This window comes from Schistocerca serialis, chromosome 4, assembly GCF_023864345.2.
Source record: "Schistocerca serialis cubense isolate TAMUIC-IGC-003099 chromosome 4, iqSchSeri2.2, whole genome shotgun sequence".
In the NCBI taxonomy this organism is placed as follows: Eukaryota; Metazoa; Arthropoda; class Insecta; order Orthoptera; family Acrididae; genus Schistocerca; species Schistocerca serialis.
The window spans coordinates 298,876,170-298,890,309 of NC_064641.1; the positions used below are offsets into that span (position 1 = coordinate 298,876,170).

The following is a 14,140-nucleotide window of genomic DNA, read 5'->3' on the forward strand; positions in this document are numbered from 1 at the left end:
AAAATGTTACGATTAGAAACCATTACACTGTACGCAATGACGTTCTGTTTCGCCGCTCTCATCCTGACAGCAACAATTGGTTATTATGCATTCCTGACGAACTGGTCAACAAATTAATTTGGTACACTCATTTAAGCTACGCACATTACGGATCACGAAAATGTTTTCTTATACTGAGACAGAACTGTTATTTTACTAACATGGAAAAACGTATACGACGAGTTTTAGCGTCTTGTAAAATTTGCCAGAAAGCTAAATCAGACACCACTTCACATATTCCTCCATTATATCCCATTATACCTGTTAAATTAAGACACATGGCCGCAGTAGATATTTTTGGTCCGATTCCGAGAACTAACAGAGGTTTTTGCTACATTTTTGTCGCTGTTGAGCTCACTTCAAAATTTGTTACTTTCACTCCATTACGCAAAGCTACTGCTAAAACTGTTTCGAAAGCATTTGTAAAACATTTTCTATTTCATATAGGGCATGTAATGAAAGTAATTTCTGACAATGAATCTCAATTTCGTAGTACCATATGGACACACATGTTACGAGCCAGAAACATTTCTCCGATTTATATATCCAAGTACCACGCTTCTTCGAACCCCTGTGAAAGATTAATGAAAGAAATTGGTAAGCTGTGCCGAATATACTGCCACAAAAGACATATTGATATGGATACACACATACTCTCATTCCAAGATGTAATTAATTCCATTCCAAATGAATCCACTATGCTATCTCCGTCTGTTATACTGAAAAATGCTGAACCACCTAACAAAATTAAAGAATTAATAACATTTCCTACATCTCGTCGATTACGACACCACGAAATAATTGAAATTGCGCTGAACAACATCAAACGTGCCGCAGAGCGCCGGAGAAGACAGCAAAAACAGGTTTGTACACGCCGCGACTTTCACGTTGGACAGAAGATATTGATACGTACACACTATTTATCCAGTAAATTAAAAGGTAAGTGCAGTAAATTTGAACTTCTATACGCAGGTCCATATCGGATTCGCAGCATCCCTCACCCCAATGTTGTACACGTCGAAACTTTGAGAACCAGAAAATCGAAAGGCAATCACCATATCTCAAACATTAAACCGTTTATTGAGTGAAACCACTGTATGATTCAACACACTATGATGCCATTTACTAATGCAATTATTTCACGTGACTAATTACTGATGATTATCGTATTTTTTCTTGGCAAGTGCCCGGCAAGGTAAGGTTAGCAGGTCGCTTTTCTTGTCGTTACACATCAGACCGTGCACATTTTCCACTTTTTTTGTGCGTATGATTGTACTCCAGTTTTGTTTGTATGCACTATGAAATAGTTAAGATATAACACACACCAGTCGACTTTGACATTTTTTTTTGCCTTATGACATCTCAACATCGTGACTGTTTCACATTTTTTTTTTTTTTGCTGCTGCATTGTATTATTCTGTGTACATTTTTGCATCTGAACACTGTCAACGTCTTTAACATATTACGTTTTCTGTCATGTTATGCTGTATGGTTAATTGTGTCACCATAAACCAGTCATTATTTAGTGGGTATATGATTTAAATGCAGGACATTAATCTTTGTTCATCAATTTCAGAAAGGAATGATGATTCTAAGAAATAAATTTAACATAAATGGGAATTTCACCTACGGAATAAACGAAAGGAGATGCAATAACTTTATGAGGAAGAGTAAATGGATCAGGATTAACAAGCATTAACAAGAATATACTATACTCATCACAGAATAGCAGTCTTAACTAATTTTTTCTTTCAGAATACAAGGTGATTGATGCAGGCTGTCAGAGAGAACTACACATCTTAGTTCTAGTGATGAAATATGCTAGAGATAAGGAATAGTTATGTAATGAGTAATGAAGTGATTATTTTGCAGATGATAATGAATACTGATGAATAATGATGAAGGATATGGTATTATGAATAATGAAGTTTTTCTTTACAGGTGATGATAATGGTGAAGTTATGATGATATGGATAATGAAGTTTTTTTCTTTACAGATGAGGATAATGTTGAAGTTATGTATTTATGCTACGTAGTTATTTAAGTATTTGTTGCAGTTTGCTTTGACAGCAGGTGTTACATTGCATAGTAGGATGACTGAAAGTTTTGGAAAGGACAGCTATGGAACACATTTTTATACACACTTCACTGCCTGTTAATTCGAAGTTCACTACTTTTCAGCATAGTGTGCGTTTCTTCTTTCAGGTCAATAATCCATTTTGTATTTTTTCCAGGAGAAGTTTTTCATGATACTTACTAAACCTGTTACTTATTATACCTGTTCTAGTACTTGCATTTTTATATTTTTACCCATTTGTGTCTATCGTTTATAAATGTGATCACATGTACTGCCTTGTTACATAATCTTGCTACAGCTGACTCATGACGAATGACGTTACCTATCCTCATTTGCTGCAATAGGTCAAAAGCAAATAGTGTTATGTTTCAGCAATTAATTATCGATCCCAACGCAATGCATTGCTACCAAAAAAAAAAAAATGTATTACCAGTCCCACATAAGGTCACTAGTTTATGATAATTCTGAATAATACTGATCAACTCTGAATAGCATGTCACTTGAGTAATGACCTCTTAATGAGACTATATTCAAAATAATGCTTTGTCACTAGCTAATAACTGCCACTGTTTATTGTAATGATACTACTTATAATGCCTGTGATTACTAATGATTTGACTGTAATTAACTGATTTTAATAATGACTTTGTAATGATCTGAATACTACTGAAGGAGGAACACTGTTTATTGTAATGATACTACTTATAATGCCTGTGATTATTAATGATTTGACTGTAATTAACTGATTTTTAATAATGACTTCGTAATAATCTGAATAATACTGAATGATGATTCTATTCAATACTTGCTGGCCACTGAGTGCCAATAATTAATGTCACTTGAAGAATTGTTATTAATTATGCCATTAATTAGCCCTTTTTTTCCATGTTGAGTTTTCATGTTTTGGTTAATGGCCAATGAGTGCCAATAATTTGTATCACTCAATGTATTATGTTAATGCTAGGCCAATAATTGACTCTCCTTTTCAACTAAGACTTCTGATGAACATTATTCTGTCGTACTAAATATACTTTGTAACTGGCCAAGGACCACCACTGTTTATTGTAATACGATCACCCATGATGCCAGCTAGTGATTCTTAATAGATTGGAATGACACATAATTAATTAACTATGGTACTGTTTAATAATGCTTTGTAATTAATTAAGGCTAATAATTCTTACTATATTGAAATGACAAATGATTAATTAATTAACTGTAATTAGACAGATGATTAATTAACGACAAATGATTAATTAATGACAAATGATTAATTAACTGTAATTAGGAGAAGGTTAATGATTCTTAATTATACTCTGTGACAAAAAAGAATGCGATTATTTCATAATGCTTTGTAACCAGGAAAAGAAGGCTACTGATTCTATGTAAAACAATTAATGAACATTTTTCTGTAATACTACATACTTGGTACAGAAATGTTCAATAACTGGGCTATGAATGCCACAAACTACTAATTAAGTCTGTAATTGTCAATATTATGTGACTTGATGTCCTTCACCTCATAAGCTGACTACCCTGAATTACTGCAATGTCCATTTGTCCTGTTTATCCTAGTGATCATGGAGCACTATATTTGGTTTTGCACTAATTCTACGTTGGTGTGCCTTGTAAGAGTGTGGTGTTGACACGACATGCTGTCCACCACCATGAGCGATGAAGACATTATTATGGTCCCACTGTTTGGTGTACGTAATGTACTGCCAAAATGAAAACATGGAACATTACTACGACAGTTCAGTGTCTTGGCTACACTGATAAATTCTGATGGGAAAAGAACTTCAAGTTGTGTCACTTGGTGTTGTACTTCTGTGGAAAGATATGGACTTTCAGAGCAGCTGTGTGCAATCTAAAGTGCTACAACCATGATGCAATCCTTCCCTTTCCTATCCTGATTCTTGTCACATAAAAAAAAAAAAAAAAAAAAATTTTTTTTTTTTTGGTAACATCATTTATGTTCATAGGTTATACATTTTTCGATTTGTTGAACTCCAGTGCGAGTACACTTATGGCACTGGTCGACATGATGTTTTGCCATTATGTTTATTTGTTGTGAAAATGCTAAAGACATTTTTCAGTGCGTGTGCACTTTGGACATGATTTTTTGCCATTATGTTTATTTATTGCGAAAATGCTAAAGACATTTTTCGATTTGTTCTGAAGTACAGTATACGTATGTACACTCTTGTCTTTTGTATTGTATATACATTTTTATTTTTATGATATGTTCTGAACTACAGTGCATGTGCACTTCTGTTAGGTGTTAATATGTTTTCTACTGAACTTCAGTGCCTGTACACTTATCTCATTTTTCAATATGTTTTCTACTATTCTGTATATTCAATACTTTAATGCGAATGCACTTATGCCATTTGTTACTAATTGTACATACATTTCATCAATTACGGATATGTTCTCAACTGCAGTGCATGTGCACTCATGTCACTTGTCAACATTATATTTTTTGCCAGTCTGTTTATTTGTTCTGAATATGCTAAAGAATTTTTTCAGTGCCTGTGCACTTTGTTATCTGTCAAATAATTTGTATATACTTTTCTGATTTGCTACTATGTTTTGTACTCACATTTTGTCTTTGTCTGATATATTTTGTACTTAGTGCGTGTGCACAACATTTAAATATTCTGTAAGTTGTAGAATTTTGTTAATTAAAGAAAAATTTTGCCGCGCTTGGCAAGTCCAAATGACTCACCATCGCTGCCAAATTTTTGCCCCCCCAGTGGAGGGTTATGAAACACGTATGTAACATAGCAGCGATGGCGAGGCGTTGTAGCATCTGTGACCGGAGAGTGTGCGCTTGACCGCGCGAGTGTTGCGAGCGGTTCTCGGTCTGTCTGTGAGTCGTTGCGAGTCTGTAGCTCTGTCTAGTTGAGAGCAGTACTCTGTCAGTAGTCGTCGCGTGCAGTACGCTAATAGTCGTCATGCAGAGCGGTCGGTCAGTGGTGGCAGCCCAGTGGGGTTGCGTGATGTGGTCTGGCGACAACACTGGTCAAGATGCTGAATGAGGTATACTGTTAATTAATATAATCATTAGATAATGTAAAATTTATTTATTGTAATTAATCTCCAACAAATCCCCCAATAATAATTTTTATTTCAAAAGCATTTTTTCAAAAAATTTTGTTTTTTATGGAACTAAAGATTTCGTTGCACTTCCCATTTCATTCCACTTCTTTTAAAGAAAATTTTCAGTAAAATCACAGAAAAAAGGAATATTATCATTTGCAATGCAGTTCCTCCAAGCCGTGCGGAAAGATAAGAGCAGAAATTTGACATCCAGTTATTCTGAGGTAAGACTTTAATTCTGATTGTTTTGCACAGGGCCAAAGACCGATATTTCGGTTTAATTGAATTTTCTTATCACTGAATGGACTTTAATTTTTCGTGAGGAATTTATATTTGAGTCAGATTGCGAATTTCACATTTTTGTTGCCATTGTCAGTACATTTCATTGTGGCAAGTTACACTTAGAGCAATGTCCATTACCATTTCTAATTAGATATTGTCCATCTTTTAAAATTTTTGTGGGGAGGTTACAGCACTCTTTGCCTGTACTACTCTGCTTGCTTCGTTTGTCATACGTTATTTTGCTTCCAGTGTAGCAGAATTCCGCCAATTCGTCTACTTCGTGGTCCGCAAGCTTGATGTTAAATTTTTCGCTAGTATCATTTCTGCTATTCGTCACTGCTTTTAAATCTTTCTCCCGTTTACTGACAATCCATATTCCATGCTCAGTATATCATTCCCTTCAGTATGTCCTGTAATTTTTTTTCGCTGTCACTGAGGATAGTAATTTCAGCGGATCTGATGAATGATACTTCCTGACAAATCTGGTATTGCCCGGTTATTCATTTCGCCAATTTTCTATCAGAAACGAAAACAAAAAATGAACAGTGTTTTTAGTGTAATATCGAAAAAATTTCATTTCCATGTAGTAATGAAAATACCTTCGAAATTTTGAAAGAGTCGTGTAAAGAAATATGCGTAATGCACAAATGTGTTAGTACGGTATCCAACTTAAGATACATGATATGCAAAATAAAAGTTCTCTGTAACGTTATTTAAGTCAGAATTTATTTATAAACAGTATTTCTAGTTAGATATCCAGAAGTTACGATGAATGAAATCTTGGGTGAGCTCACCGTTGAGCAAGCGACATAAAGCTTTCCATAAGAAAACATGGAGATGTCATTCCACAGTATTAATAGACAGCCTGTATGACTTGTTAATTGTAATGGCAAATCGAAGTCTCACTGGAAACGGCATTCTCTTGAAGTGAGAGGGGAGATTTGTCGGAGTAAGGCGTATTCGTGGTACTTAACACAGTTTCTTTCTCTCCCTTTCTAGTTAAGATGATCGCCTCAAGTACATTACCCAACATCTTCCTAACACACAGCATTATGCCATTCCAAAGTTTTGTCGGATCGAGGTTCGTAGTAAAGTAATTGGCGATGTGACATTCAATAATAGGCGATGTGTTGGTTATTGCTTTCGTCTATAGCCGTTTGCGCTTCGCAGCTGACAGCTGCCGAAAGCGCTGCTAGATGTCTGTGGTTTCCTGAAGTTGACTCAACTGTAGGGATGTCTTACAAGGGAACCTCCCCATCGCATCCCCCTCAGATTTAGTTATAAGTTGGCACAGTGGATAGGCCTTGAAAAACTGAACACACATCAATCGAGAAAACAGGAAGAAGTTGTGTGGAACTATGAAAAAAATAAACAAAATATACAAACTGAATAGTCCATGTGCAATATAGGAACATCAATGATAGCATGCGCTCAGTAGTGCGGTGGTCCCGTGGTTAGCGTGAGCAGCTGCGGAACTAAAGGTCCTTGGTTCAAGTCTTCCCGCGAGTGTAAATTTTACTTTCTTTATTTTCGCAAAGTTATGATCTGTCGTTCGTTCATTGACGTCTCTGTTCACTGTAATAAGTTTAGTGTCTGTGTTTTGCGATCGCACCGCAAAACCGTGCGATTAGTAGGCGAAAGGACGTGCCTCTCCAATGGGAACCGTAAACATTTGATCGCAAGGTCATAGATCAACCGATTCCTCCACAGGAAAACACGTCTGATATATTCTATACGACACTGGTGACGGCATGTGCGTCACATGACAAGAATATGTTGTCGACCCACCTAACTTCTACACTTCGCGATTGGGTAAAAAGATTCTTCTACCTTGCCCGATTTAGGCTTTCTCGTGGATGTGATAATCACTCCCAAAAAAGTGATGAAAACATAAGAGTTTGTCACATAAACTGCAACAAATGAACGCAACAGTTTCACAGTCGCACAGGAGTGCTTGAACTTTGATAATTGTCTGAAAATAAAAAAAAAAAATTTCTCACTCGAGGGAAAATTGAACCAAGGACCTCTAGTTCCGCAGTTGCTCACGCTAACCACAGGACCACGGTGCTCCTCGGCCCATATCACCCTTGATGTTGCCTATCTTGCGCATGGACTATTCAGTTTGTATATTTTGCTTATTTTTTTCATAGTTCCACACAACTTCTTCCTGGTTTTTTGATTGGTGTGTGTTCAGTTTTTCAAGGCCTATCCACTGTGCCAACTAATAGCTAAATCTGAAGGGGGTGCGATGGGGAGGTTCTCTTGTTAGTAGTAAAGAGTAACTATTAAAACGTTACGCATGATGCAGAATTTTTTCACGCATCTCATTGTTTACGATGTAGTATCTCCTGAACTATGGTAGCTACGTGGTTCTAACCCCACATCGACAGTTGCCTGACAGTAACGTGTATGTTTACCAAGTTTGTTGAAATCAGTGCAGTGGTTTAGGAGGAGATGTGGAACATAAGAGATGTGATCAAAAAGTAAACTGAGTTTTTTATTTCGCAAGCTTTATACATCTGATTTACAGAACTTTTTTTTCTTGTTCGTACACGTGTTTCTGGTGTATGTTTGCATTTTCAGCTGTTTTGAGTATTTAGTTTACTGTTGACAGTAGAAAAGGTTATACGTGTTTTCGAGTGCTCGACAAATTTTTAGTTAGGAAAAAGATGGATCAAAGAATTTATTTTAAATTTAGCTTGAAAACCTGGAATAAAGTGCAGTACCCCTCATTCGAAATGTTGGCTGACGCTTTTGGCGAACCTACTATGAGTAAGACAAGAATTTACGACTGGTGTAAACGTTTCAATGAGGTTCGAGAAGGCGTTGAAGACGACGACCGTACTAGAAGCCCTAGTACATCAATTCCTGACGGCAGTGTACAAGAAGTAAAGAAAATGGTTCTGGAAAATCGGCGAAACGTAATCAGAGAGGTTGCTGATGATGTCAGCATGTTTTGTGGCTCATATCAAGCAATTTTTTCGGATGTTTTGAGCTTTAAATGTGTAACAGCAAAGTTTTTTCGAAATTGGTGAATTTTGACCAAGAACGACGTCGCGTAGACGTCATTCAGGAACTGCTTAATGAAGTGGACAACGATCTAGAACTTCTAAAGAAGGTTGTAACAGGTAACGAAACACGGATATACGGGTATGATGTCGAAACAAAGACCCAGTCGTCCCAATGAAAACTGCCTGAAGAGCCAAGTCCGAAAAAAATTCAAGTGCGAATACGTTTGAAGATGCTTCGCACTGTTTTCTTCTATTACAATGGAACAGTGCATCACGAGTTCCTGCCTTATAGTCGTACGGTCAATAAGGAATACTACCTGGAAGTTATGCGCCGTTTGTGTGAAGCAATCCGAAGAAAACGGCCGGAATTGGGGCAAAACCAGTCGCGGACACTGGGTCCCGATAATGTTCCCGCTCACACATCAGTGCTTGTTCGTGATTTTTTGGCAAAAACAAAAACGTTATGTTGCCTCAGCCACCGTATTCGCCGGACGTGGCCCCCTGCGACCCATTTCTATTCCCGAGGCGGAAGAGAACCACGAAAGGACGTCGTTTTGCCACCATTGATGAGCTAAAACAGAATTGCTGAAAGAGCTGAACACCATAACGAAAAGTGAGCTCCAGAAATGCTCCCGGGATTGGAAAAAGCGCTGGCGCAAGTGTGTTGTATGTTAGGGGGATTGCTTTGAAGGGGATAAAGTTGATTTTGATGAATAAACAAGAATATTTCAAGAAAAACAAAAATTGTCACCTTTTTTATCACACCTTGTACAAATATACCTACATCCATTTTTATAATGTAGATTGACTTTTTCACCTTGAATTTTAGCCGCACTCCTTCTACTCCTATACAGCTGTAAATTAAGTAGCCGTTGTGTAGCAAATTTGAGTTGACGAGCATGTCTTTCAAAACAGTGTCGCAAGCGCGATTTACGTTTGATCGCAGCTGATGGTTACAGTTGACCAGTAGATGCAATGAGCGCAGCGCTCCGAACGTCCCTCGCAGATCCTCTCTGGTGAGCTGACGACTGGTGTGCGTGGTCGGGGCCATTGGCCCCATTACTACCGCCAGCCGCGCCGTGCCGTGCCTACTAGAATCCGCCAGTCATGTTTACAAAAGGAAGGAGGAAGGGGGGGGGGGGGAGGGGCTGGAGGGGAGGCGGAAGCCCGCAGCGGTAGGTGGTCGCAGCTGCCACGCTGTGCCGAGTTCCAGACGGAGATAACCGCTGACGCAGTGCTCGTCTCTGGGCCTCCCGTTTTCGCCAAGGCTTGTATCGTACAGCTGAAGATGCGCCGTTTCTCGCCACGGCCGTGTAGCAATCGTTCGATTACCTCACAAATACAATCATCGTTTCTGTCGACCAGCTGCAAGCGGGTGGGGGCAAACTGTGCCGCAAGTACTATCCTGGCGCCAGGAAAAGTCTCAGCAGCGTATAGTTGTTGGGTACGACTTCGTACACGACGTTAAGGAGAGGTGGGCTACAGAGTGGTGAGGCAGCTGTCGTTGTATGGAAGCTAGACAGGAACAGAAATGCTTAGTGAACAAGTTAACACAACAAACAGAGGGTTTGCGTAACTTGTATTTCTCTAAGTGTCCGAAAACTCATTGCAAATAATGCAGCAAGAACTAGAATCCAACTCATAATAGAAAAGCAACTGAGATGGGATTCGCTGTAATAAGCACGAAGATGCTGTCATAGTGAAAAGGCTCCAAGTACAAGTGGATTGAATGGCTGCCGCCGGCCGCCCTATATCGCGGCGGCAGAGTGCGTCATAGTCCAGCCACTAGAGGCGTGGCCCAGCACAAGCGCCATTGGGTCCCATAGATACCGCGCGACTGCTATTGGCGTCAGAGGGGAACTTGCAATTCCAAATGGCTCTGAGCACTATGAGACTTAACTTCTGAGCACTATGAGACTTAACTTCTGAGGTCATCAGTCCCCTAGAACTTAGAACTACTTAAACCTAACTAACCTAAGGACATCACACACATCCATGCCCGAGGCAAGATTCGAACGTGCGACCGTATCAGTCGCGCGGTTCCGCTCTGAAGCGCCTAGAACCGCACGGTCACACCGGCTGGCGAACTTGCAATTTCGTTGCCAACTGTGACGTCCGTGGGGTCGTATCGATGAGTGATACCACAATAGTGTTATCTGTTGGCGCTAACGACACAGTTTAGACAACCACCATTGCTCTTTCATGACACGTAACAATTAGACATCTGGTGTGTTCGCCGCTAGGACTATTGTTGTTGCCACCCGTTGTTCAAATGGTTCAAATGGCTCTGAGCACTATGGGACTTAACTTCTAAGGTCATCAGTCCCCTAGAACTTAGAACTACTTAAACCTAACTAACCTAAGGACATCACACACATCCATGCCCGAGGCAGGATTCGAACCTGCGACCGTAGCGGTCGCGCGGTTCCAGACTGTAGCGCCTTTAACCGCTTGGCCACCACGGCCGGCCCACCCGTTGTCCTCTTGTGTGTCGAGGTTTCAGTAAAGGGAGACAAGTAGGTCGCCAGCTGGTGGAGTCTATGTCTGCACTGGTATGAATGAGTTTTTGACGCCCCAAATCGGCGGCGATCTGACTCGTGGAAGAACGTCGGTCACCCCTACGGCTCTGCGAAGGCGACTTGACACCCTTTCCTCAGTTACATCTGGTCATCCTGTGTGGCGGTTCATGCGTGTGGAAACATTGTCTCTGAAATATTTAGATCCACACTAGACATTGTATAGTATGCGTGTGAAATCTTATGGGACTCAACTGCTAAGGTCATGAGTCCCCACGCTTACACACTACTTAACCGAAATCATCCTAAGCACAAACACACAGCTATGCCCGAGGGAGGACTCGAACCTCCGCCGGGACTAGCCGCACAGTCCACACACTAGACATTGTTGAGCTTCGAAACACGAATTCTTTTGTCATCTAAGATATGTTATGGCCCCACACATCATGCACCGACTATCATCCCACGTTCAAAATATACTGAAGCTCCAAAGAAACTGGAGTAGATCTGCGTATTCAAATACAGAGATGTGAAAACAGGCGGAAGACAACGCTGCGGTCGCCAACGCCTACATAAGACAACAAGTGTCTGTCGCAGTTGTTAGATCGGTTACTGCTGCTACAATGCCAGTTTATCAAGATGTGGGTGAGTTTGAACGTGGTGTTATAGTAGGCGCACGAGCGGTGGGGCATAGCATCTCGGAGGTAGCGATGAAGTGGGGATTTTTCCCGTACGACCATTTCACGAGTGTACCGTGAATATCAGGAATCCGGTAAAACATCAAATCTCCTACATCGCTACGTTGGCAAAAAGATCCTGCAATAACGGCACCAGCGACGCCCATAGAGAACCGTTCAACGTGACAGAAGTGCAACTCTTCCCCAAGTTGCTGCAGATTTCAGTGCTGTGCCATCACCAAGTGTCAGCGTGCGAATCATTCAACGAAAGATCATCGATATGGGCTTTCGGATCCGAAGGCCCTCTCTTGTACCCTTGATGTCTGCATGACACAAAGCTTTACGCCTCACCTGGGCCCGCCAACACCGACATTGGACTGTTGGTGGCTGGAAACATGTTGGCTGGAAACATATTGCCTGATCGGACGAGTCTCGTCTCAGATTTTATTGAGCGGATGGACGTGTACGGGTATGGAGACGACCTCATGAATCCATGGACCCTGTATGTCAGCAGGGGTTATTCAAGCTGGTGGGGGCTCAGTAAAGGTGTGGGGCGTGTGTGCTTAGAGTGATATAGGACCCCTGATACGTCTAGATACGACTCTGACTAGTAACACGTACGTAAGCGTCCTGTCTGATCACCTGCACTCATTCATGTCCATTGTGCATTCCGACGAACTTGGGCAATTCCAGCAGGAGAATGCGACACCATGTGCGTCCAGAATTGGTACAGAGTGGCTCCAGGAACACTCTTATGCGTTTAAACACTTCCGCTGGCCACCAAACGCCCCGGAAATGAACATTATTGAGCCTTGCAGCATGCTTTTCAGAAGAGATGTCTACTCCCTCGTACTCTTACGGATTTATGGACAGCCCTGCAGGATTCATGGTGTGAATTCCCTCCAGCACTACTTCAGACATTAGTCGAGTTCATGCCACGTCGTGTTGCAGCACTTGTGCGTGCTCGCGGGGGCCCTATACGATATTAGGCAGGGTGTACCAGTTTCTTCGGCTCTTGAATGTAGATTAATACGCGCCGCGCTGCCATAATTACATCTATTAGGTTGGTGCATAAATTGGTAGTGATTTTGTTTTCCATGTTGGTGTTCCCTGGTTGTCATGGTTTTTTTTTATCGATTGTCATTTTTTATTTTTTAGTTGACTGTTTCTGCTTGAGTTTACATATTTTCCCTTTATCATTTAGATGTAGTGAGTGTAGCTGTGGGCGCTATAAAATGGAGTGCCAAATGGAGAATTCGAAACATTTCCGACATATTCTTCTGATTGAGTTCAGTAAAGTGATCCAGAAACATTTGTGCCGCATACGGGAATAATGGCATTGGATAAAGCACGGAAAAAATGGTTTTCTTGTTTTAAGCAGGATCGTTTTGACGTTAGCGATTATTCACGTTCTGGAAGAACTGCGGGGTTTGATGAAGGCCGTTTGAACGCATTAATCAACTATGACCCAAATTAGTGTACTCGAGAACTGGCAAATGTGATAAACTGTGATCATTTCACCATCATGCGATATTTGCATGCAGTGGGGAAAGTTCAAAAATTATGTACCGCATGCTCTAAGCCAAAATCACAAAAATCAACGGTTGTCGTTGTGGGCATCTTCGCTTGTTCGGCATCAATTGGCTCGTGAGCAACATCGACCGTTCCTATCCTGTATTGTAATAGGTGACGAGAAATGGTGTGTCTTTATGCTAACATGAGATTAAGAAAGGAATGACTTGAGCCCAAACAAAGCAACAACTTCCCGTACGAAGACTTGCCAGCATTCACAAAAGATAAAATTGGGCATCTGGTGGAAAAGCGACGGCATGGTGTACTACGAATTGGTTCCCTGAGGTGTAAAGATCACTGCTGACATTTTTTGTCAACAACTGAGATGTCTTGCAGACGCAATCCAAAAACTTTCTGCTAGACTGACAAAAAACGCTGTATGGGGGTTGGGCTGGTAAGCCATTCCGCACCCATCTTATTCACCTGATCTTGCACCGTTAGATCTTCACCTTTTCCGCTCTCTGTCTAACAATCCTCAAGGAACTTCCTAACCAATTGAAAATGCGTTCCGAACATGGTTTGACGAGTTCTTCGCCTCAAAAACACGTGATTTCTACAGTCACGGGATCGAAAACCTACCCCATCGTTGACAGAATGTCGTAAATATTGAAGGAGAATATATTGTTGCACTATAAAAGTCTCTGTTTTGTGCTTCTGTTGTTCGTATTAAACTTACGGAAAAACGCTACGAACTTACCCACGACCCCAGTCTACATCTACATGGTTACTCCGCAGTTCACAGCTAAGTGCCTGGCAGAGGGTTCATCGAACCACCTACAGGCTATTTCTCTACCGTTCCACTGTCGAACAGCGCGGAAAAAATGAACACTATTGCTGTGCGAGGTCTGGTTTCACTTACTTTAT

General features: G+C 40.7%; 1 long non-coding RNA gene across 2 annotated transcripts in view; it reads left to right on the plus strand.

Annotated features, from left to right (window-relative positions):
- Positions 1–14,140, plus strand: part of LOC126473941 (uncharacterized) — a 1,011,672-nt gene that overhangs the window by 337,983 nt on the left and 659,549 nt on the right. The window lies entirely within an intron of this gene.